This window comes from Leopardus geoffroyi, chromosome X, assembly GCF_018350155.1.
Source record: "Leopardus geoffroyi isolate Oge1 chromosome X, O.geoffroyi_Oge1_pat1.0, whole genome shotgun sequence".
In the NCBI taxonomy this organism is placed as follows: Eukaryota; Metazoa; Chordata; class Mammalia; order Carnivora; family Felidae; genus Leopardus; species Leopardus geoffroyi.
Window position 1 is genome coordinate 45748712 of NC_059343.1, and position 26533 is coordinate 45775244.

The window sequence follows — 26533 nt, forward strand, 5'->3', positions numbered from 1 at the left end:
AATCCATGCTATGGCCACCTCCATTTTATTTTGCACCTCATTTATAGCATTTTTCAGCTCCTCATGACTATTTCTTAGCCCCTTGATCTCTGTAGCAATAGATTCTCTGCTGTCCTCTATGCTTTTTTCAAGCCCGGAGATTAATTTTATGATGATTATTCTAAATTCTTGTTCCATTATATTGCTTAAATCGGATTTGATCACCTCGTTATCTGTCGCTACTTCCTGGAGTTTCTTTTGAGGAGAATTCTTCCATTTCATCATTTTGTGTAGTCCCTGTGGTAGCTCCAAACTGCAGGGCACTTCCCCTGTGCTGTCTGGAGTAACTTGTGTTGGTGGGCGGGGCTGAAGTCGGACCCGATGTCTGCCCCCAGCCCACCGCTGGGGCCACAGTCAAACTGGTGTGTACCTTATGTTCCCCTCTCCCAGGGGCAGGACTCACTGTGGAGTGATGTGGCCCCTGTCTGGGCTGCTTGCACACTGCCAAGCCTGTGGTGCTGCTTCAATGGGACCTGGTGTATTAGCCAGGGTGGATCCAAGGTTCATAGGGGCGGGAGGTGTAGGCTTAGCTCACTTTTCCATGGGTGGTCCCCTGCAGGAGGGGCCCTGCAGCACCAGGAGGGAGGCAGGCCCAGTGGAGGGATGGATCCACGGAAGCACAACGTTGGGCATTTGCGTGGTGATAGCAAGTTGTGTGACGGGAACTGGTTCCCTTTGGAATATTGCCTGGGGGATGGGAGAGGGAGATGGTGCTTCCCAGGGGGCTTTTTTCCCCTGCCAAGCTGAGCTCTGTCTCCCGGGGCTCAACAACTCTGCCTCCCGGTGTCCTCTTGGCCTACCTGCTCTCTGAGAGCAGAGCTGTTGACTTTTAACCTTCCAGATGTTAAGTCCCATTGGCTGTCAGAACTCACTCCATCCGGCCCCTCTGCTTTTGTGAGCCACACTTCAGGGGCTCTGCTTTGCAGGGCGGGCTGCCCCTCCACCGCCTCAGCTCCCTCCCGCCAGTCCACATAGCACCTACCGTCTTTCTGCCCTTCCTACCCTCTTCCGTGGGCCTTTTGTCTACACTTGGCTCCAGAGAGTCCATTCTGCTAGTCTTCTGGCAGTTTTCTGGGTTATTTAGGCAGATGTGGGTGGAATCTAAGCGGGTCAGCAGGATGAGGTGAGCCCTGTGTCCACCTATGCCGCCATCTTCTCCAGACTTCTTCCCAAATCTCTTCTTAAATCATTCCTGCCACAAGCTTCTGTCATCTGGTCCCTCAACTTCTAGGGGAAGTTTAGGTACATTCATATTGTCACCCACTCAATCTTCAGAACCCTTTTCATTTGCAAAACTGAAACTCTTTATCAATTAACTCCTTGTTCATCTTTCTCCCAGCCCCTGAAACAACCACTCTACTCTGTCTCTATGAAATTTAGGGAATTATAGCATTTTTACTACCCAATCTGAACCTTATTTGTAAAAATTTCATAGTTTTATTTTCTTTTTCCTATATTTAATTAGTTGCGTACTTGTTTTTTTTTTTTTTTTTTTAACTAACTGGTGCTTTTTATTTAAAGAAAATTATTAAGTCACAGTTCAGGTGCACTACAGAGAAAATAATAACTCTAAAGTAAAAATTCAAACACTTATTGACTGTGTTTGGGAATTTATTTGCTTGATTGAGTCAATATTCAGTGATACCTAGCAGGAGTTTAGCAGTGTCCTGGAGAATTGGTTTCCAAAGATCAGGGTCCTTGCCCTGGAGGTCCTTATAGTTTCATGGGGGAGCCAGACCAATCTGTTCAATCTAGGAAGATTTATTAAGTGCCTACAATGTGCCAAAAAAAGTTCTAGATGTTTGGGTTACAGCAGTACACAAAATAGACAAATATCCCCGTGTCCCCAAAATCTTATTCCCTCAGAAGCACTAAAGGGTGAACATATTAATAATTTATGGGTCATCTGATCCAGACACATGTCCAGTCTCTGTCAATAGTATTTGGGGTTGGAATATACCATAACTCCTTGTTATGTACTATGATATTTTTATTCCACCCTCCCCCAAAAGTAAAGTAAAGTAAAGTAAAGTAAAGTAAAGTAAAGAAGTAAACTAAAGTAAAAGTGGAGGCATTAGGATGGAAGAGAGGTAATAGGATGTGGTCCCAAAAATGGCACCCCTAGTGTGCCATAGCAACACAGCCTTGTAATTGTGAGGTAGATCCATGATGTCACTGTGTCCTAGAGGATTCATAAGGGTGGAGGACCAGGGTGACTATCACCCTTCATCCCCAGCTCAGCTAACTACCATCCTCACCACCAAGCTATCTTGAAGTTCTCTTCATTCACTTAAATTCTATTTTGAGTGGTAAGTAAAGTTTTATTATTTCCTTCTATGACACACTACGAATTTCATTTTGGATTTTCTCAGTATTTCATTTTAAGATATTTCCCAAGTGATTCTCTTGCTTTTGTGGGCATATAATATTGATACACAAAAATCATGTCTTTTCAATCAACCAGTGACTCTGTTTATTTCACATCGATTTTAATATGAGATTTGTACTATCTCAGATTTTCCCCATATTGTTCTCCTTTTCTACATGTCCACTGTTCGATATTTGCTTTTTTTAATTTTTTTTTAACGTTTATTTATTTTTGAGACAGGGAGAGACAGAGCATGAACGGGGGAGGGTCAGAGAGAGAGGGAGACACAGAATCCGAAACAGGCTCCAATCTCTGAGCTGTCAGCACAGAGCCCGACGCGGGGCTCAAACTCACGGACCGCGAGATCATGACCTGAGCCGAAGTCGGACGCTTAACCGACTGAGCCACCCAGGCGCCCCAATATTTGCTTTTAACGTTATTGAATTTTAAAAGAAAATAAATCAATTTAACAATAAAACAATTTAGGGGCGCCTGGGTGGCTCAGTTGGTTAGGCATCTGACTATGGCTCAGGTCATGATCTCGCAGTTTGTGAGTTCAAGCCTCACCTCGGGCTCTGTGCTGACAGCTCGGAGCCTGGAGTCTGACTAAGATTCTGTCTCCCTCTCTCTCTGCCCCTCCCCCACTCGCACACCGTGTCTCTCTTTCTCTCTTGATAATAAATAAACATTTAAAACTTAAAAAAAAATAAAACAATTTAACAAAACATGCTGGGCCAAAAAATGTATATAAAGTACATTTTAATGTTGTAAAGTATATATACATATATCCATACCTACACATAGAAACAAAATGGTTGGATAGAGATATGTAAAAATGTTAGTGTTTGCCCGTGATCTATTTTCTTTTCTGTGTGTTTGGAGTTATATGACTCTCTGAATATTCTACCTTTATTATTTTATAGGATAGAATGTATACTATTTGGTAGAAAATTAAAGATTCATATGCTGTGTCTTAGGTTGTGTATATCAATTATGTGAAAATTCTATCTAATTACCTTCATATGAGCCAAAATTAGACTATTTTTTATTCAGTGTTTTTGAGCTTCCATCGTATTCTATCCAGTGAAGCTCTGTGAATTCTCAAGCAGCTTTAACCTCTGTTTGTTGAATAAAAAAACTAGCTAAGTATTCATATCTGCCTGTGAACCCAACCCCATCCTTTGAAGTTTATCTATAATACAGTTTTCCTAAAAACGTGAATATTGGAAATGTGTGAGAGAAAGCTCACGAGTTGATCTGGTAATCAGTGCATTGCCTCTTATTGACTCTATTAACCTTAGTCTAGTTATGTTCCTTTGCTAAGTCTGTTCCTCCTCAGTTAAATAAGCCTAATAAATCTTATTATAGTTTTATGTGTTCGACACTTGGTGATTGTCAATAATAATCATTCTTAGTACTCCTAATTGTTCTTTAACAGAACAAACACATCAGGTTGCAGTGAAAACATTTCTCTTTCTCATGGCAACATATCCGTTGTTGATATTGACTGTTGAACATGGTATGACTAGGAATTTTAAGCACTTCAAATGTAAATGTGAGGTTTGACGTGATGTCATAGAGGAAACTACCAAACAATCCAGCTCCTGCTTTCTGCCTCAGCGTCCCTCTCCATGCTGGGTGTGGGTGGCTGACTAATAAGGACAGCCTGTACTCTGGGGAAGTGAGAGGCACCCACTTAGTCCAAAACACCTGTCAGGACTGTGCTCTGGGTAGCACTAGGTGGATGGTGGTGACCACATCCAAGCAATTTCCTCCCTCTGTGTTTAGCAATTTGCACTGTTCTCTGACTACCTCCTGTCCAGTATCACTCAACCAGGAAAGCAGCGTTAATAAAGCCTACCATTTGCTGAACACCTACTTAGCATTGGGCACTTAATTCATTTCAGCCACAAATATTGATTAAGAATAATCTATGTGCCAGGCAGTGTTGTTGGAGCAGGGGATGCACCAGTGAACTAAGCAATCTAAAATGCCTGCCCTTGTTGAGTTTATATTCTAGTGGGAGAGACAATGATAAGCAATATAAATAAATCAACAAACGATGAAATGCAGTCAAAGGTAATGTGCTGTTAGAAAAGTAGTGAAAGAAAGGAGGAATGGGAGTGCTGATTGGTGGGTATGCAGTTTTAAATGGTGTGTTCATGGCCAGTCTTGTTGAGAAGGTGACATTAAGCAGATACTTGAAGACGGTGAGGGATCAGAGAACAAGGGTATGTAGAGGAACAATGCTGCAGGCATTGAGAAGAACCCTACACACTCCTGAAGAGGGAGTGTGTATTCTATGAATCCCAAGAACACTGAGCTGGGCACTGCTGTTACAACTCTGAAGTCACACTCTAGTGGGCTTGGGAGAGATACATAATTGTATGAGCAGTTACAACAAATTTGTAAGTACTTAACCTAAGTTAGAGAGAATAAAGGGGACTTTGTCAGCATTTGCCTTTTAGAGAAGTCAGATGTGCTTGCCTGAAGAAGTGCCCTGAACCTCAGAACTGAAGGGATAGAAGTTAATCAGGATGAGGGAAAGAGTTATCCAGACAGAGGCATTAGCGTGACTGCCATTAGGAAGTACATCTCATAACTCTGCCTGTAGGGAAGGTAATTGTCTTAGGCCACCAGCTGTTGCATTCTGAAATCCATCTCCACATTTTTATTAGACCACATTTCCCACAGGCTGCTCTCAGTCCATGACTGAGTGTGGCAGTGATAATAAGATAAGACTATTCCTGGGAGGCAGATTTTGTTTCTGTTCCATATGCACTTTATTCCTTTTCTGCCTTTTTCTGCCTTTTTGGTAATATTTTCTGGTTCTATTTTATCTTTTGTTGGCTTATTAGCAATAACTTTGGTTGCTATTTGAGGGTTTGATCTTGAGCTTAAAATGTACTTTTATTTTGTCACAGTATACTTTTAAATAAAGCTATTTTTATTTAACTTAATGAGAACATTACATTAATATTTCATTTCCCTCCTCCCAACCTTTGTGGGTTTTTCTCCATACATTTTACTTTTACACATGTTTAAAACAATTTTAATGTTTTTTTTTTAATTTTTTTTCAACATTTATTTATTTTTGGGACAGAGAGAGACAGAGCATGAACGGGGAGGGTCAGAGAGAGAGGGAGACACAGAATCGGAAACAGGCTCCAGGCTCTGAGCCATCAGCCCAGAGCCCGACGCGGGGCTTGAACTCACGGACCGCGAGATCGTGACCTGGCTGAAGTCGGACGCTTAACCGACTGCGCCATCCAGGCGCCCCAATGTTTATTTATTTTTGAGAGAGATAGAGACAGAACACGAGCAGGGGAGGGGCAGAGAGAGAGGGAGACACAGAATCCAAAGCAGGCTCCAGGCTCTGAGCTGTCAGCACAGAACCCGACACGGGTCTCAAACCCATGAACCATGAGATCATGACCTGAGCCAAAGTCAGATGCTTAACCGACTCAGCCACCCAGGTGCCCCTACTTTTACATATGTTTAAATCCCTACATTACATTATTTTTTTCATGAAGAGTCAAATATCTTTCAAAGAGTTTAAATAGTAAGAAGAAAATCTTATACCTCTACTCATGCAGTTACTATTTCAGGTACTTTCCATTGCTTTTCAGAAATCTATGTTCCCATTTGGTGCTGTTTTCATTCTGCCTGAATGACTTGCTTGAACATTTGTTATAAGGGGAGGTCTGCTGTTGATTAATCCTCTTAGATTCTGTGTATGTGAAAAAGATGTTATTTAAGACATTATTTTGTCATTATTTTTGAAAAATATTTTCACTGCTTATAGAATTCTAGGCTCAGAGGTTTTCTTTTTGCTTTAGCAAATGTTGCTTACGTTGTCATTACTTGGGTTGTTTCTCAGGAAAAATCCCTCTGGGTAATTAACATTTCTTACCTTTCTGGTTGCTTTAAGATTTTCTCTTTATCACTGGTTTTGAGCAATTTGATTATCATGTGCCTTAGTATAGTTTCCTTCATGTTACTTGTGCTTGTGCTTTATTGAGTTTCTTCCATTTCTGGGATTATAGTTTTCATCAATATGGAAAAACTGGGGGCATTATTTCTTCAAATGTTGTATCTGTCCCCACCTCTTGATCCACTCCTCCAGGGACTCCAATTACACAAATATGAGAGCTGCTGGAAGTTCTCCCACAGCTCACTGATGCTCTGTGATTTATAAAAACATTTCTTTTTCCTCTTCATTTAATTTTGGATAACTTATATTGCTATCTTTAAAGTTCAGTACTGGAGGAGGTTGCATGGCTAATTGCAAGAGCTCAAAGAAAGCACTGCGCCTTGTGTGGAGCACAGACAGCAGGGAGGGAGGCAAGGACCAGGGTGCACCGGTCTCTTAGGTTGTATGAAGGATTCTTTACCTTAGCCAGGAGCCCAGTGACGCAGCAGAATAAACATTTGGTCTCGCACTTAAATTCTGAAAGATGTCTCTGGCCAAACAGCGAAAAGGTCCTCAAGATGGCACCTGGGATATGATTCCTGGCTGAATTTCAAAGGCTCATGGTCCTCTGCTGCCAATTACCGGGGAAATTCTATCTTTGGATTGTGGCCACAATTGTTCAAGTGAGCCTTCCAAGGTGTTTGCAGATCGCCTAAAGTACACAGAGTTTTAGGGAGAGGGAGGAAGATGGCGGCGTAGGAGGACGCTGGGCTCACCGGGCGTCCTGCTGATCACTTAGATTCCACCTACACCTGCCTAAATAACCCAGAAAACCGCCAGAGGATTAGCAGATCGGAGTCTCTGGAGCCAAGCGCAGACGAGAGGCCCACGGAAGAGGGTAGGAAGGGCGGCGAGGCGGTGCGCGCTCCACGGACTGGCGGGAGGGAGCCGGGGCGGAGGGGTAGCTCGCCGGCCAAGCAGAGCCCCCGAGTCTGGCTGGCAAAAGCGGAGGGGCCTGACGGACTGTGTTCCAACAGCAAGCGCGACTTAGCGTCTGGGAGGTCATAAGTTAACAGCTCTTGCTCAGAAAACGTGAAGGCTGGAGGACAAAGGGAGGGAGAGCTGCTGAGCCCCCGGACGACAGAGCTCAGTTTGGTGGGGAACAAAGGCGCTCGCCAGCGCCATCTCCATCTCCCCCGCCCATCCCCCAGCCAAAATCCCACAGGGAACCAGTTCCTGCCAGGGAACTTGCTCGCTCCACGCAAACACCCAACTCTGTGCTTCTGCGGAGGAGCCAAACCTCCGGCAGCGGATCTGACTCCCTCCCGCTGCCATAGGGCCCCTCCTGAAGTGGATCACCTAAGGAAAAGCGAGCTAAGCCTGCCCCTCCTGCCCCCGTGCACCTTGCCTACCCACCCCAATTATACACCAGAACCCCAGCATCACAAGCATGGCAGTGTGCAAGTAGCCCAGACGGGCCACACCACCCCACAGTGAATCCCGCCCCTAGGAGAGGGGAAGAGAAGGCACACACCAGTCTGACTGTGGCCCCAGCGGTGGGCTGGGGGCAGACATCGGGTCGGACTGCGGCCCCGCCCACCAACTCCAGTTATACACCACAGCACAGGGGAAGTGCCCTGCAGGTCCTCACCACGCCAGGGACTATCCAAAATGACCAAGCGGAAGAATTCCCCTCAGAAGAATCTCCAGGAAATAACAACAGCTAATGAGCTGATCAAAAAGGATTTAAATAATATAACAGAAAGTGAATTTAGAATAATAGTCATAAAATTAATCGCCGGGCTTGAAAACAGTATAGAGGACAGCAGAGAATCTCTTGCTACAGAGATCAAGGGACTAAGGAACAGTCACGAGGAGCTGAAAAACGCTTTAAACGAAATGCAAAACAAAATGGAAACCACCACGGCTCGGATTGAAGAGGCAGAGGAGAGAATAGGTGAACTAGAAGATAAAGTTATGGAAAAAGAGGAAGCTGAGAAAAAGAGAGATAAAAAAATCCAGGAGTATGAGGGGAAAACTAGAGAACTAAGTGATACACTAAAATGAAATAATATACGCATAATTGGTATCCCAGAGGAGGAAGAGAGAGGGAAAGGTGCTGAAGGGGTACTGGAAGAAATAATAGGAAAAAGGCATTGAAATCCAAGAGGCACAGAGAACTCCCTTCAGACGTAACTTGAATCGATCTTCTGCACGACATATCATAGTGAAACTGGCAAAATACAAGGATAAAGAGAAAATTCTGAAAGCAGCAAGGGGTAAACGTGCCCTCACATATAAAGGGAGACCTATAAGACTCGTGACTGATCTCTCTTTTGAAACTTGGCAGGCCAGAAATGATTGGCACGAGATTTTCAGTGTGCTGGACAGAAAAAATATGCAGCCGAGAATCCTTTATCCAGCAAGTCTGTCATTTAGAATCGAAGGAGAGATAAAGGTCTTCCCAAACAAACAAAAACTGAAGGAATTTGTCACCAGTAAACCAGCCCTACAAGAGATCCTAAGGGGGACCCTGTGAGACAAAGTACCAGAGATATCACTACAAGCATAAAACATACAGACATCACAATGACTCTAAACCCGTATCTTTCTATAATAACACTGAATGTAAATGGATTAAATGCGCCAACCAAAAGACATAGGGCATCAGAATGGATAAAAAAACAAGACCCATCTATTTGCTGTCTACAAGAGACTCATTGTAGACCTGAGGACACCTTTAGATTGAGAGTGAGGGGATGGAGAACTATTTATCATGCTACTGGAAACCAAAAGAAAGCTGGAGTAGCCATACTTATATCAGACAAACTAGACTTTAAATTAAAGGCTGTAACAAGAGATGAAGAAGGACATTATATAATAGTTACAGGGTCTATCCATCAGGAAGAGCTAACAATTATAAATGTCTATGCGCTGAATACCGGAGCCCCCAAATATATAAAACAGGTGATCACAAACATAAGCAACCTTATTGATAAGAATGTGGTAATTGCATGGGACTTTAACACCCCACTTACAGAAATGGATAGATCATCTAGACACATGGTCAATAAAGAAACAAGGGCCCTGAATGATACATTGGATCAGATGGACTCGACAGATATATTTAGAACTCTGCATCCCAAAGCAACAGAATATACTTTCTTCTCGAGTGCACATGGAACATTCTCCAAGATAGATCATACACTGGGTCACAAAACAGCCCTTCATAAGTTTACAACAATTGAAATTATACCATGCATACTTTCAGACCACAATGCTATGAAGCTTGAAATCAACCACAGAAAAAAGTCTGGAAAACCTCCAAAAGCGTGGAGGTTAAAGAACACCCTACTAACGAATGAATGGGTCAACCAGGCAATTAGAGAAGAAATTAAAAAATATATGGAAACAAACGAAAATGAAAATACAACAATCCAAACGCTTTGGGACGCAGCGAAGGCAGTCCTGAGAGGAAAATACATTGCAATCCAGGCCTATCTCAAGAAACAAGAAAAATCCCAAATACAAAATCTAACAGCACACCTAAAGGAAATACAAGCAGAACAGCAAAAGCAGCCTAAAGCCAGCAGAAGAAGAGAAATAATAAAGATCAGAGCAGAAATAAACAATATAGAATCTAAAAAAAACTGTAGAGCAGATCAATGAAACCAAGAGTTGGTTTTTTGGAAAAATAAACAAAATTGACAAACCTCTAGCCAGGCTTCTCAAAAAGAAAAGGGAGATGACCCAACTAGATAAAATCATGAATGAAAATGGAATTATTACAACCAATCCCTCAGAGATACAAACAATTATCAGGGAATACAAGAAACATTATATGCCAACAAATTGGACAACCTGGAAGAAATGGACAAATTCCTAAACACCTACACTCTTCCAAAACTCAATCAGGAGGAAATAGAAAGCTTGAACAGACCCATAACCAGCGAAGAAATTGAATCGGTTATCAAAAATCTTCCAACAAATAAGAGTCCAGGATCAGATGGCTTCCCAGGGGAGTTCTACCAGACGTTTAAAGCAGAGATAATACCTATCCTTCTCAAGCTATTCCAAAAAATAGAAAGGGAAGGAAAACTTCCAGACTCATTCTATGAAGCCACTATTACTTTGCTTCCTAAACCAGACAGAGACCCAGCAAAAAAAGAGAACTACAGGCCAATATCCCTGATGAATATGGATGCAAAAATTCTCAATAAGATACTAGCAAATCGAATTCAACGGCATATAAAAAGAATTATTCACCATGATCAAGTGGGATTCATTCCTGGGATGCAGGGCTGGTTCAACATTCGCAAATCAATCAACGTGATACATCACATTAACAAAAAAAAAAAAGAGAAGAACCATATGATCCTGTCAATCGATGCAGAAAAGGCCTTTGACAAAATCCAGCACCCTTTCTTAATAAAAACCCTTGAGACGGTCGGGATAGAAGGAACACACTTAAAGATCATAAAAGCCATTTATGAAAAGCCCACAGCTAACATCATCCTCAACGGGGAAAAACTGAGAGCTTTTTCCCTGAGATCAGGAACACGACAGGGATGCCCACGCTCACCGCTGTTGTTTAACATCGTGCTGAAAGTTCTAGCATCAGCAATCAGACAACAAAAGGAAATCAAAGGCATCAAAATCGGCAAAGATGAAGTCAAGCTTTCGCTTTTTGCAGATGACATGATATTATACATGGAAAATCCGATAGACTCCACCAAAAGTCTGCTAGAACTGATACATGAATTCAGCAAAGTTGCAGGATACAAAATCAATGTACAGAAATCAGTCGCATTCTTATACACTAACAATGAAGCAACAGAAAGACAAATAAAGAAACTGATCCCATTCACAATTGCACCAAGAAGCATAAAATACCTAGGAATAAATCTAACCAAAGATGTAAAGGATCTGTATGCTGAAAACTATAGAAAGCTTATGAAGGTAATTGAAGAAGATTTAAAGAAATGGAAAGACATTCCCTGCTCATGGATTGGAAAAATAAATATTGTCAAAATGTCAATACTACCCAAAGCTATCTACACATTCAATGCAATCCCAATCAAAATTGCACCAGCATTCTTCTCGAAACTAGAACAAGCAATCCTAAAATTCATATGGAACCACAAAAGGCCCCGAATAGCCAAAGGAATTTTGAAGAAGAAGACCAAAGCAGGAGGCATCACAATCCCAGACTTTAGCCTCTACTACAAAGCTGTCATCATCAAGACAGCATGGTATTGGCACAAAAACAGACACATAGACCAATGGAATAGAATAGAAACCCCAGAACTAGACCCACAAACGTATGGCCAACTCATCTTTGACAAAGCAGGAAAGAACATCCAATGGAAGAAAGACAGTCTCTTTAACAAATGGTGCTGGGAGAACTGGGCAGCAACATGCAGAAGAATGAAACTACAGCACTTTCTTACACCATTCACAAACATAAACTCAAAATGGATAAAGGACCTGAATGTGAGACAGGAAACCATCAAAACCTTAGAGGAGACAGCAGGAAAAGACCTCTCTGACTTTAGCCGTAGCAATCTCCCACTCGACACATCCCCAAAGGCAAGGGAATTAAAAGCAAAAGTGAATTACTGGGACCTTATGAAGATCAAAAGCTTCTGCACAGCAAAGGAAACAACCAACAAAACTAAAAGGCAACCAACGGAATGGGAAAAGATATTTGCAAATGACATATCGGACAAAGGGCTAGTATCCAAAATCTATAAAGAGCTCACCAAACTCCACACCCGAAAAACAAATAACCCAGTGAAGAAATGGGCAGAAAACATGAATAGACACTTCTCTAAAGAAGACATCCGGATGGCCAACAGGCACATGAAAAGATGCTCAACGTCGCTCCTCATCAGGGAAATACAAATCAAAACCACACTCAGATATCACCTCACGCCAGTCAGAGTGGCCAAAATGAACAAATCAGGAGACTCTAGATGCTGGAGAGGATGTGGAGAAACGGGAACCCTCTTGCACTGTTGGTGGGAATGCAAATTGGTGCAGCCGCTCTGGAAAGCAGTGTGGAGGTTCCTCAGAAAATTAAAAATAGACCTACCCTATGACCCAGCAATAGCACTGCTAGGAATGTATCCAAGGGATACAGGAGTACTGATGCATAGGGGCACTTGTACCCCAATGTTCATAGCAGCACTCTCAACAATAGCCAAATTATGGAAAGAGCCTAAATGTCCATCAACGGATGAATGGATAAAGAAATTGTGGTTTATATACACAATGGAATACTACGTGGCAATGAGAAAAAATGAAATATGGCCTTTTGTAGCAACGTGGATGGAACTGGAGAGTGTGATGCTAAGTGAAATAAGCCATACAGAGAAAGACAGATACCATATGGTTTCACTCTTATGTGGATCCTGAGAAACCTGACAGAAACCCATGGGGGAGAGGAAGGAAAAAAAAAAAAAAAGGTTAGAGTGGGAGAGAGCCAAAGCATAAGAGACTGTTAAAAACTGAGAACAAACTGAGGGTTGATGGGGGTGGGAGGGAGGAGAGGGTGGGTGATGGGTATTGAGGAGGGCACCTTTTGGGATGAGCACTGGGTGTTGTATGGAAACCAATTTGACAATAAATTTCATATATTAAAAAAAAATAAAATAAAATAGTTTTAGTTATTGTAAAAAAAATAAAATAAAATAAAGTTCAGTACTTTTTCTGCAATATCTAATGTGCCTTTAATCACACCCAGTGTATTTTTTTATCTTTCACATTGTACTTTTCATCTATAGTTCATTTGTGGGGTTTTTTTTTTTTTTTGGTATTTTACATATCTTGACTTTTTCCAATTTAATTTTTAAAATTTTCATTCCAGTATAGTGAGGATACTGTATTATATTAGTTTCATGTGTAGAATATAGTGATTCAGGTATTCTATATATTACTCAGTGCTCTTAACTTTTTAAACATATGGAATATAGTTATAATAACTGTTTTACTGTCCTTATCTGCTATTTTTAACTTGTGTCAGTCTGGGCTATTCTCAATTGATTCATTTATCATCCCATTATGAGTTGAATTTTCCCGCTTATTTGCATGCCTGCTAAGTTTTGATTGAATGTATGATAATGGATGCTACCTTATCGAATGATGGATATTACTGTGATGCTAAAATTATTCTTGTGCTTTTTCTACTATGCAATTAAATTACTTGGAAACACTTTGATTCTTTGGGTCTTCCATTTAGGATTTAGTATAACTGGAGCTGTAGATGGAGCAGTAGATGGCTAATTATTCTCCATGACCAAGAAATGATCCTTCTGAGTACTCTACCTAACATCCCATAAATCCTGAGGTTTTCCAGCCTGGCTGTTGGCAACAGGTACTTTTCTAATTTCTGTGCAAGTACTAAATATTGTCTTCTCTAATCCTAGCACATGATTCTTTCTCTGTCCTCAGAAATTACCTCACACCCAAGTGTTGACGGGAACCCTCTTATGATCCTATAGATTTTACATTTAAATCTTGACATATATTCCTAACCTACCCTCCAGTCACACCAGCAGTGTATGAAAATAATGTTTATCCCTCAACTTCTCCAATATTTTTTGTGTATTCACTTATTTATTTGTTCATTCATTCATCTATTTACTTATGTTTTAATACTATTTGGTGGAACTAGAGCAGCACCAGGTCTGGGGATGCTTACTCCCCACTACTGACAAAAGACTCTTCTGAGTACTAATCCAGTTACCCATGTATCACTAGGTTTTCCAGTCTTACTGATTTAACAGGCACAATTACCACCTACTCCAAGCACTAGGCACTGTTCCTTCTAATCCTTTCAGATGGTACTTTCCCTGGCATCACATACATGTGCTTAATACATGAGGGAGACCCTTTGACCCCTACGGTTTTCTCTCATTGCAGCTTTCTCCTCTCTGGTATCTTTTGAACACTAGTTGCCTTGATTTCTCAGAAACTCAGTTCTCTCGTCTCAACTCAGAAAGTCCACTGGCTCCATCTGGGTCCCCTACCCACCCATGTGCTGTAGCCTGAAAACCTTTTCTAAGCAGTCATTGTTCACATCTCTTTTGTTTCTTCTCTCTCAAGGATCACTGTCCTTCACATTACCTGATATACAAGGATTTGCCAGAAAATGTTTTATATATTTGGTCTGTTTTTTCATTGTTACAAGTGGGAGTTCAAAGTTAAATATACCATTTTGGCTAGCAATACAAGTAGATAGCCAATTGTGACACAAGGACTCCCCCGCCCCGCCCCAGTGACTTTGCAAACTCTACTTAGAACTGATGTGTCAGGACACCTGGGTTGGTTAAGCGTCTGACTTTGGCTCCAGTCATGATCTTACAGTTTGTGAGTTCAAGCCCCCTGTTGGGCTCTGTGCTGACAGCTCAGAGCCTGGAGCCTGCTTCAGATTCTCTCTCTGCCACTCCCCCACTTGTGAGCTCTCTCTCGCGCTCTCTCTCCCTTTTTCTCCCTTTCTCTCAAAAATAAATAAATAAACATTAAAAAAAAAACTGCTATGTAGTCAAAGATGCTTTTACCCAACCTTTATTCCTTCTCTGTTCTTCACTAGATTTCAGACCAGAATAAGGTTCTAAAGGCTCTCCTAGCTTCCCCTGAATTCATGCTTTCTCTCACAGATGTTTCCCCTAATAAATTTTTTGCACATTGAATTCTGTTTTAACATCAGCTCCTCCCAGGTTCTGGACTAATGCAAAAGTAAGATACTCTGATCCAGAAGAGGGATATCTTCTTTGCGATGATAATATTTTCTCTACAGAGGCTATGTCTTATTTACTGAGTGTGGCCTGAAACCTTAAGTTTTAAATGCATATTACCCTGTCCATGGAACTAGTCTATTTTATTCAATCAAACCTTTATGGATGTATATTTAAGTTCTATATACATCCATAAAGGTTAAGTTCTTTCCAGTTCTACACCTTTTCAAATATAGCTAGGGTAAATATCTTTGTTCAGAAAGCTTTATACATCAATCTGATCATTTGATTAGAAGACATTTTTAAAAAGAAAATGTATGGACCCTATGGAGTTTACATTTAAATCTTGATGCATATCCCTAGCCTGCCTCTCAGTCTCACTAAGAGTGTATGAAGGTAAGTGTTATGTCTCATTCTTTCCAACGTTATATATTTACTTACTTACTTCTGCTTAGTAGTATTTTTTTTTTATTATATGAAATTTATTGTCAAGTTGGTTTCCATACAACACCCAGTGCTCATCCCAAAAGGTGCCCTCCTCAATACCCATCACCCACCCTCTCCTCCCTCCCACCCCCCATCAACCCTCAGTTTGTTCTCAGTTTTTAACAGTCTCCCATGCTTTGGCTCTCTCACACTCTAACCTCTTTTTTTTTTTTTTTCTTTTTTCCTCCCCCTCCCCCATGGGTTCCTGCCAAGTTTCTCAGGATCCACATAAGAGTGAAACCATATGGTATCTGTCTTTCTCTGTACGGCTTATTTCACTTAGCATCACACTCTCCAGTTCCATCCACGTTGCTACAAAAGGCCATATTTCATTTTTTCTCATTGCCACATAGTATTCCAGTGTGTATATAAACCACAATTTCTTTATCCATTCATCAGTTGATGGACATTTAGGCTCTTTCCATAATTTGGCTATTGTTGAGAGTGCTGCTATGAACATTGGGGTACAAGTGCCCCTATGCATCAGTACTCCTGTATCCCTTGGATAAATTCCTAGCATTGCTATTGCTGGGTCATAGGGTAGGTCTATTTTTAATTTTCTGAGGAACCTCCACACTGCTTTCCAGAGCGGCTGCACCAATTTGCATTCCCACCAACAGTGTAAGAGGGTTCCCGTTTCTCCACATCCTCTCCAGCATCTAGAGTCTCCTGATTTGTTCATTTTGGCCACTCTGACTGGCATGAGGTGATACCTGAGTGTGGTTTTGATTTGTATTTCCCTGATAAGGAGCGACGTTGAGCATCTTTTCATGTGCCTGTTGGCCATCCGGATGTCTTCTTTAGAGAAGTGTCTATTCATGTTTTCTGCCCATTTCTTCACTGGGTTATTTGTTTTTCGGGTGTGGAGTTTGGTGAGCTCTTTATAGATTTTGGATACTAGCCCTTTGTCCGATATGTCATTTGCAAATATCTTTTCCCATTCCGTTGGTTGCCTTTTAGTTTTGTTGGTTGTTTCCTTTGCTGTGCAGAAGCTTTTGATCTTCATAAGGTCCCAGTAATTCACTTTTGCTTTTAATTCCCTTGCCTTTGGGGATGTGTCGAGTGAGAGATTGCTACGGCTGAGGTCAGAGAGGTCTTTTCCTGCTTTCTCCTCTAAGGTTTTGATGGTTTCCTGTCTCACATTCAGGTCCTTTATCCATTTTGAGTTTATTTTTGTGAATGGTGTCAGAAAGTGGTCTAGTTTCAACCTTCTGCATGTTGCTGTCCAGTTCTCCCAGCACCATTTGTTAAAGAGGCTGTGTTTTTTCCATTGGATGTTCTTTCCTGCTTTGTCAAAGATGAGTTGGCCATACGTTTGTGGGTCTAGTTCTGGGGTTTCTATTCTATTCCATTGGTCTATGTGTCTGTTTTTGTGCCAATACCATGCTGTCTTGATGATGACAGCTTTGTAGTAGAGGCTAAAGTCTGGGATTGTGATGCCTCCTGCTTTGGTCTTCTTCTTCAAAATTCCTTTGGCTATTCGGGGCCTTTTGTGGTTCCATATGAATTTTAGGATTGCTTGTTCTAGTTTCGAGAAGAATGCTGGTGCAATTTTGATTGGGATTGCATTGAATGTGTAGATAGCTTTGGGTAGTATTGACATTTTGACAATATTTATTTTTCCAATCCATGAGCAGGGAATGTCTTTCCATTTCTTTAAATCTTCTTCAATTACCTTCATAAGCTTTCTATAGTTTTCAGCATACAGATCCTTTACATCTTTGGTTAGATTTATTCCTAGGTATTTTATGCTTCTTGGTGCAATTGTGAATGGGATCAGTTTATTTGTCTTTCTGTTGCTTCATTGTTAGTGTATAAGAATGCAACTGATTTCTGTACATTGATTTTGTATCCTGCAACTTTGCTGAATTCATGTATCAATTCTAGCAGACTTTTGGTGGAGTCTATCGGATTTTCCATGTATAATATCATGTCATCTGCAAAAAGCGAAAGCTTGATTTCATCTTTGCCGATTTTGATGCCTTTGATTTCCTTTTGTTGTCTGATTGCTGATGCTAGAACTTCCAGCACTATATTAAACAACAGCGGTGAGCGTGGGCATCCCTGTCGTGTTCCTGATCTCAGGGAAAAAGCTCTCAGTTTTTCCCCGTTGAGGATGATGTTAGCTGTGGGCTTTTCATAAATGGCTTTTATGATCTTTAAGTGTGTTCCTTCTATCCCGACTTTCTCAAGGGTTTTTATTAAGAAAGGGTGCTGGATTTTGTCAAAGGCCTTTTCTGCATCGATTGACAGGATCATATGGTTCTTCTCTTTTTTTTTGTTAATGTGATGTATCACGTTGATTGATTTGCGAATGTTGAACCAGCCCTGCATCCCAGGAATGAATCCCACTTGATCATGGTGAATAATTCTTTTTATATGCCGTTGAATTCGATTTGCTAGTATCTTATTGAGAATTTTTGCATCCATATTCATCAGGGATATTGGCCAGTAGTTCTCTTTTTTTACTGGGTCTCTGTCTGGTTTAGGGATCAAAGTAATACTGGCTTCATAGAATGAGCCTGGAAGTTTTCCTTCCCTTTCTATTTCTTGCAATAGCTTGAGAAGGATAGGTATTATCTCTGCTTTAAACGTCTGGTAGAACTCCCCTGGGAAGCCATCTGATCCTGGACTCTTATTTGTTGGAAGATTTTTGATAACCGATTCAATTTCTTCGCTGGTTATGGGTCTGTTCAAGCTTTCTATTTCCTCCTGATTGAGTTTTGGAAGAGTGTGGGTGTTTAGGAATTTGTCCATTTCTTCCAGGTTGTCCAATTTGTTGGCATATAATGTTTCTTGTATTCCCTGATAATTGTTTGTATCTCTGAGGGATTGGTTGTAATAATTCCATTTTCATTCATGATTTTATCTAGTTGGGTCATCTCCCTTTTCTTTTTGAGAAGCCTGGCTAGAGGTTTGTCAATTTTGTTTATTTTTCCAAAAAACCAACTCTTGGTTTCGTTGATCTGCTCTACAGTTTTTTTTAGATTCTATATTGTTTATTTCTGCTCTGATCTTTATTATTTCTCTTCTTCTGCTGGCTTTGGGCTGCTTTTGCTGTTCTGCTTGTATTTCCTTTAGGTGTGCTGTTAGATTTTGTATTTGGGATTTTTCTTGTTTCTTGAGATAGGCCTGGATTGCAATGTATTTTCCTCTCAGGACTGCCTTCGCTGCGTCCCAAAGCGTTTGGATTGTTGTATTTTCATTTTCGTTTGTTTCCATATATTTTTTAATTTCTTCTCTAATTGCCTGGTTGACCCACTCATTCGTTAGTAGGGTGTTCTTTAACCTCCATGCTTTTGGAGGTTTTCCAGACTTTTTTCTGTGGTTGATTTCAAGCTTCATAGCATTGTGGTCTGAAAGTATGCATGGTATAATTTCAATTGTTGTAAACTTATGAAGGGCTGTTTTGTGACCCAGTGTATGATCTATCTTGGAGAATGTTCCATGTGCACTCGAGAAGAAAGTATATTCTGTTGCTTTGGGATGCAGAGTTCTAAATATATCTGTCAAGTCCATCTGATCCAATGTACCATTCAGGGCCCTTGTTTCTTTATTGACCGTGTGTCTAGATGATCTATCCATTTCTGTAAGTGGGGTGTTAAAGTCCCATGCAATTACCACATTCTTATCAATAAGGTTGCTTATGTTTGTGATCACCTGTTTTATATATTTGGGGGCTCCGGTATTCAGCGCATAGACATTTATAATTGTTAGCTCTTCCTGATGGATAGACCCTGTAACTATTATATAATGTCCTTCTTCATCTCTTGTTACAGCCTTTAATTTAAAGTCTAGTTTGTCTGATATAAGTATGGCTACTCCAGCTTTCTTTTGGCTTCCAGTAGCATGATAAATAGTTCTCCATCCCCCCACTCTCAATCTAAAGGTGTCCTCAGGTCTACAATGAGTCTCTTGTAGACAGCAAATAGATGGGTCTTGTTTTTTTATCCATTCTGATACCCTATGTCTTTTGGTTGGCGCATTTAATCCATTTACATTCAGTGTTATTATAGAAAGATATGGGTTTAGAGTCATTGTGATGTCTGTATGTTTTATGCTTGTAGTGTTGTCTCTGGTACTTTGTCTCACAGGGTCCCCCTTAGGATCTCTTGTAGGGCTGGTTTAGTGGTGACAAATTCCTTCAGTTTTTGTTTGTTTGGGAAGACCTTTATCTCTCCTTCGATTCTAAATGACAGACTTGCTGGATAAAGGATTCTCGGCTGCATATTTTTTCTGTCCAGCACACTGAAAATCTCGTGCCAATCATTTCTGGCCTGCCAAGTTTCAAAAGAGAGATCAGTCACGAGTCTTATAGGTCTCCCTTTATATGTGAGGGCACGTTTACCCCTTGCTGCTTTCAGAATTTTCTCTTTATCCTTGTATTTTGCCAGTTTCACTATGATATGTCGTGCAGAAGATCGATTCAAGTTACGTCTGAAGGGAGTTCTCTGTGCCTCTTGGATTTCAATGCCTTTTTCCTATTATTTCTTCCAGTACCCCTTCAGCACCTTTCCCTCTCTCTTCCTCCTCTGGGATACCAATTATGCGTATATTATTTCATTTTAGTGTATCACTTAGTTCTCTAGTTTTCCCCTCATACTCCTGGATTTTTTTATCTCTCTTTTTCTCAGCTTCCTCTTTTTCCATAACTTTATCTTCTAGTTCACCTATTCTCTCCTCTGCCTCTTCAATCCGAGCCGTGGTGGTTTCCATTTTGTTTTGCATTTCGTTTAAAGCGTTTTTCAGCTCCTCGTGACTGTTCCTTAGTCCCTTGATCTCTGTAGCAAGAGATTCTCTGCTGTCCTCTATACTGTTTTCAAGCCCGGCGATTAATTTTATGACTATTATTCTAAATTCACTTTCTGTTATATTATTTAAATCCTTTTTGATCAGCTCATTAGCTGTTGTTATTTCCTGGAGATTCTTCTGAGGGGAATTCTTCCGCTTGGTCATTTTGGATAGTCCCTGGCGTGGTGAGGACCTGCAGGGCACTTCCCCTGTGCTGTGGTGTATAACTGGAGTTGGTGGGTGGAGTCGCAGTCAGACCTGATGTCTGCCCCCGGCCCACCGCTGGGGCCACAGTCAGACTGGTGTGTGCCTTCTCTTCCCCTCTCCTAGGGGCGGGATTCACTGTGAGGTGGCGTGGCCCATCTGGGCTACTTGCACACTGCCAGGCTTGTGATTCTGGGGTTCTGGCGTATTAGCTGGGGTGGGTAGGCAATGTGCACTGGGGCAGGAGGGGCAGGCTTAGCTCGCTTCTCCTTAGGTGATCCACTTCGGGAGGGGCCCTGTGGCAGCGGGAGGGAGTCAGATCCGCTGCCGGAGGTTTGGCTCCTCCGCAGAAGCACAGAGTTGGGTGTTTGCGTGGAGCGAGGAAGTTCCCTGGCAGGAACTGGTTCTCTTTGGGATTTTGGCTGGGGGATGGGCGGGGGGATGGCGCTGGCGAGCGCCTTTGTTCCCCACCAAACTGAGCTCTGTCGTCCGGGGGCTCAGCAGCTCTCCCTCCCTTTGTCCTCCAGCCTTCCTGCTTTCGGAGCAGAGCTGTTAACTTATGACCTCCCAGAGGCTAAGTCGCGCTTGCTGTCGGAACACAGTCCGTCAGGCCCCTCCGCTTTTGCCAGCCAGACTCGGGAGCTCTGCTTGGCCGGCGAGCCGCCCCTCCGCCCCGGCTCCCTCCCGCCAGTCCGTGGAGCGTGTACCGCCTCGCCGCCCTTCCTACCCTCTTCCGTGGGCCTCTCGTCTGCGCTTGGCTCCGGCGACTCCGTTCTGCTAATCCTCTGGCGGTTTTCTGGGTTATTTAGGCAGGTGTAGGTGGAATCTAAGTGATCAGCAGGACGCGCGGTGAGCCCAGTGTCCTCCTACGCGGCCATCTTCCCTAGAGTCCTGATGCCATTATTGCTTAGTAGTATTTTTCAAGGGATGAGATTAAAAAGGAAGTAAAGCAGGTCTCAGAGTTTATACAATAATCTTGTTCTATGGATAATTATGTCTCCCTTGTAACTGAAGCTTTCCTGCACTTCAGACTTCAGGGAGCATGTCTTGAATCAAACGTGACTTTGTCGTGGTTTCCACAACCACTCAGTAAAACATTTGGATTTATTGTGCCTGTCCCCCTAGGAAACACCTCACAGCACAGATGTGTCTCCACTGACTCTGGCTTTGAGGAAAAGCATATCTGAAGCAGAATTCCAGCCCCATCACTTACTAACTGTGTCTGTGACCTTAAGCAAGCTGCTGTATCTGTGGGTGCCTCAGTTTCTGGTACATAATTGAGGGTCAGGAGGTGTGACAGGCATAGGCAAGTTTGGGTCCTGGTCAAAGACTTAAACATAGCACCTGAGGTTCCATTCACCTGTGAGGATGAGGCTCTGAAACCCACTCCTTCTCCTCCTGCTCTCCCCAGAAGGAAACATATGAGGTTGCAAACAGCCTAGTTATGGTCTAAAAGATGCCATTAATGCCAGGCTTGGGAAAGTCACACATGAGTGAGGAGGAGAAAAATGCCAGGACTCCTGACAATCTCCTTTAGTTTCACAGCACTCAGTGATTGCAGGAGTAAGATCATTCCAATTCATAAGGGCCGGTAGAAAAACATCTAGGGATTTTACAAACCAGTTGTTAGATTGTCAGCAGCTTGAAATCAGTAAAGGCAGGAGTGTTTACATGACAGAAATTAGCCAACATATGTTACAGTCTGGTGCATTCTCCCCTCCCCCTACCAGAACCAGTTTACCAGTGCACTACCAATGTGCAGAAGTCAATGGGGTTGGTGCCACTTGTATGCTTTTCTCTTAGTTTACCTATCTAAAACACTCACTTTATTTCATCCTTGGGTGAGTTGTTTAAGTAGAGGTAAAATAATATATTGTAAAAGTATGGATCTAGGGGCGCCTGGGTGGCGCAGTCGGTTAAGCGTCTGACTTCAGCCAGGTCACGATCTCGCGGTCCGTGAGTTCGAGCCCCGCATCAGGCTCTGGGCTGACGGCTCAGAGCCTGGAGCCTGTTTCGGATTCTGTGTCTCCCTCTCTCTCTGCCCCTCCCCCGTTCATGCTCTGTCTCTCTCTGTCCCAAAATAAATAAATAAACGTTGAAAAAAAATTTAAAAAAAAAAAGTATGGATCTAACACCCATAGTTTATTCTGTGGCCTATTGTACCATCATTCAGGTCCCCACCTTTAAATGAACATTGTAGAAACTGGCACACCTTGGGTGGGTTTAAGGAACCTGTTGGGGAATCCAAAGGTCATGGATGAAGTTTGTCAAAGTCACTGGGAGGGTTGCCAGCAGTCAACAGAGGACTTAACTTTGTCTCCCTGGTGACAAACAGCCACCAGAAATGAACCACTAGAGAGAACTAGAATAACTTAGTTAAGATTCACTCTTGACATAGAAGAAAACATAATTAAATTAGTTTAACTTGTGATAAGAAATTATGTCAGAGAAACAAAAGTCCACTGCAGAGTAGTTATATACATGATTAACTTCATAAGTCAATGATGCCATAAAGTAACAAACTCCATATTTCTGAGTTTCTGTTCTCACTGGATGGGCTTCTCCTAAGTCCAGATCCCCTTGTGGTACAGAAATTGTTGTCACAGGTCCAGGCACCATATCCGGACACATCAGCATTTGATGGAAAACAAAGGTCTGACCCTTACCATGTGTGTGGTATTCTGAGTAAGGAAGCCTTTCCCCCCAAAGCAGAGCTCTCAGACTGCATTTCCAATCATCTCATTTTGAACTTGAATAAAATGTTGATATATTTGTAGTTTTACAAGGAATGTCTATCATATTTCATCTATTAAAAATTAAATTTATTAGCTACACTCTTCTATTTAACATTTAATCTTTGTTGGATGAACAGGATTTGATGTATGGTTTTACATTTGATTATTTCTCCCTCCTAACATCTGATATTTAACTATGACACTAGATATATAAAACATCATCCCAGATTATGTTAGGATCTAGGATTGAAGAGAGGGAAAGACAGCATGATCTCTGACCTCAAGGAGCCAACTAGTCTGTTGGCAGACATTCAATAAAACAAGCACTGACAAGAAACTGTGATAAGTGTTTTCTATTAGAAGATAATTGTATGGACTTGTCTGCACTTAGCAGGAAATGACCTAATTCCAGAGGGTCAGAGAAAGCCTCCTGAGAGTGAAGGTAACTAGCAATCAGCCAGATTAAGATGGAGGAAATCATTCCTGACAAAGGATGTATGAGGTTGTGCACAAGAGCAAGTATGAGGTTGTGGAAATTAGAGCACAGGCCATGTGATGAATAGAAAGAGGATCAAATTTGGCTGAAACATAGCATGTGGGATGCTGACTCAAGATACTGCATGAAACATAGTGAGCTTTACTGAATATTTACTGAGTTAATTACTTTTTTTATAATATCACTGATTGGAAGAACATTCTCTAAATTCTTAGGTCAGTACTGATGGATTATTTGTATAGGCATCTGTCTTTAACAGTTCCTCAGACTTTTAAGGATGCCATATTATATTTGACATTTGTTTCCTTAGTCTTCTAGAACCAACAGTTTCTCTTAGGAGCCTTGGTTCCATTTATTAGAAAATGGTATAAAGTAAAAAGACTAAGACCTGGATGCTGGGTTTGCTCATTATGACTAATAATACAAAACTCTCCAAAACAGGATAATAATTACCAAACTAGTGGATTTTTGTCTCCCATGTTTACAGGAGAAAAGTAGAGTCTGGCTAAAGAATGTCACTGTAATATGTCTTTCACTCTATGTTTAATCATTAATATGCTTCATTATTATTGGTTTCATTCCCATTAGAAAATAAGGATATTTCTCTACATTAAAAAATAAAAACTAATTTTTTATGACCCTCCCTGTTCTTTCTTCTCCTTCCACCACTTTTTTCAGCTTGACAACTTTTGGCTGAAGTCTTTTTTCTTATTAATTTCAAGCAAACTGAGAACCTTGAGCTTCAATTTCCTGTCCAGCCCTGAGAGTCAAAGGTAGCTTTGAGCTGAGACTATTCGTCCATGGATCCTCCACGTAAAGTTACCCCACCTTTTAATTCTGATTCATTGCTGATTCCACCAAAAGAAATGTCCCAGAAACTTACATCAACTTCCCAATCATCTTTCTCCAAAGTGCAAAACCTGGATCGTATTAACGTTAGCCTCAGTTTTAATAGCAACTACCTCACCCCTCTACCAGAGGAAACGATCCAACAGCAATACAGAGATGAGATGAGCCAACATGAGAGGCAGTGGGAGAAGTCAGAGTTCCCTCAGAGGAAAAAGACATTCATGGAGAACATGAGACAGAAAAGTTACTATCACATGGCACCTTATCGGGTTGAAAGGGAAGGAAAGATCTATTTCTCACATGATAGAGATCAGAATAAGTGTAAATGCCATTATTGCCTCATTCAAAGGGAAGCTATTTCCGGGAACTCTAAAGGGCAAAATGCATCCTCTTGGAAAATGCTAGTAGAAGGCTTTAGCCACTTGAACATCAACTCTGATACCACAGAGTCCCGCTGTCCATCAGAAAAGCTTCCACAGGAGTAGAAAAGAAAGAAGAGCCATCAAGAGAGGGAGAAGAAAATCAAACAGTTCTTCAGAGGCCCTGAAAACAATAATTGAAATAAACCGAAACTCATCCTCATGTGATGAGATCAGAATTAATTCAGATGTGTGAATATTGATTTTTATCCAAGTCCTTGGGTGGAACTTTTTGGGAAGCAAACAATTAGGGATGGTCACTAGGAGAAGCAAGATCCAATGTCTGGCAAAAAATCATATTAGAAAGAAACAATGTTTCAGTGATTTTAGGGTGATTCTGGGGCATGCTGGGAGCAAACTACTCTGAGGCTGGGAAGATGGTTAAACAATGGCTTTTAATTTGCCATTATTTCGTTTTCATGATGCAACTTGCTTTTTCCCTCCTGGGATCTTTTTTTCTCTTATATATTGTCATTAAAGTATAAAGGACCCATGTAGTGTGAATGTCTGGCTGGTTGCAAAGTGCTTTTGTTCTGTTTTATGGGTTGGCCACAAGAAAAAGCACTGTGTCTGATGAAATGCATGTGTGTTTTGGAATTCTGAAGTTAATGATAAGATGAGATCCACATCTAAAGTTTTGAATTAAAAGAATGTGTTGTAAAGGGATGTGTGAATAGAGCTTGTGGGCTTCACACTGAATTGCTTTGGTAGAACATACTTACCAAGAAGTAAGTATAGGTAAATATTTTATGCTTCTTTAAAATTGAGTATTAATCCTCCCTATGAAAAGAATTTCTAATGTGTTGCCTCAATTGTCAGCACCAAATACCTGTGTATATAAATAAGCTTATCATTCAAAGTCAGATATTTTATTCAGTATTGCCTGGCTCATATTTTGTCAAGGGACACTACATATGTAGATTTAGAGTAGAGGTGTAGGAAAGAGGTTTTGAAACATTTGCATTACTCTTTGGGATACCATAGTCAGGATGGCGTGAGGAGCAACCATGCCATTGGATGGACCAACTTCTCCATCTGGGTAGCAATGGGAAGCAGAATATCCTGCCTGGAGTGTAAGCATCTGCATGTTGTTCAGTTACCACTGGCTTAGGCACTCCATGATACGTTCTTCACTCCCAGGTGCTCCTTCTATGTTTAATATGAACAATACTCCCATGCCTGCTGTAGGGAATTAAAAGCAGAATCATGTTGTTTGTACTTCTCCCAAAATTATGACAGAGATTAGAGATGTGGTTTGGGTTTTCATGATATGAAATTAGCTACATTTCTCAACTTCGTTCCTGTAGAAATTTCTGACAGTACCCCACCACAGAACATAACATTCTGTTAATGGGAAAACTACCTTAGCTCTGGAGCTATCTCCTTTCCTATGCAGTCTTCAGCAATGTGACTCAGTAAAATCCATGATATTTTCACACATGGAAATTACTTCAAGACTTACCAATTAACAGGGACTGGATTCCAGTTTTGTGAT

General features: G+C 41.4%; 1 long non-coding RNA gene across 1 annotated transcript; it reads left to right on the top strand.

The window, feature by feature from the left end:
* The first annotated feature begins 1653 nt into the window (after positions 1-1653).
* On the top strand, positions 1654-25221 carry LOC123594939. The gene is made up of 2 exons (XR_006710953.1): positions 1654-2348; positions 24470-25221. It is a non-coding gene; the product is annotated as an uncharacterized LOC123594939 (long non-coding RNA).
* Positions 25222-26533: the final 1312 nt, after the last annotated feature.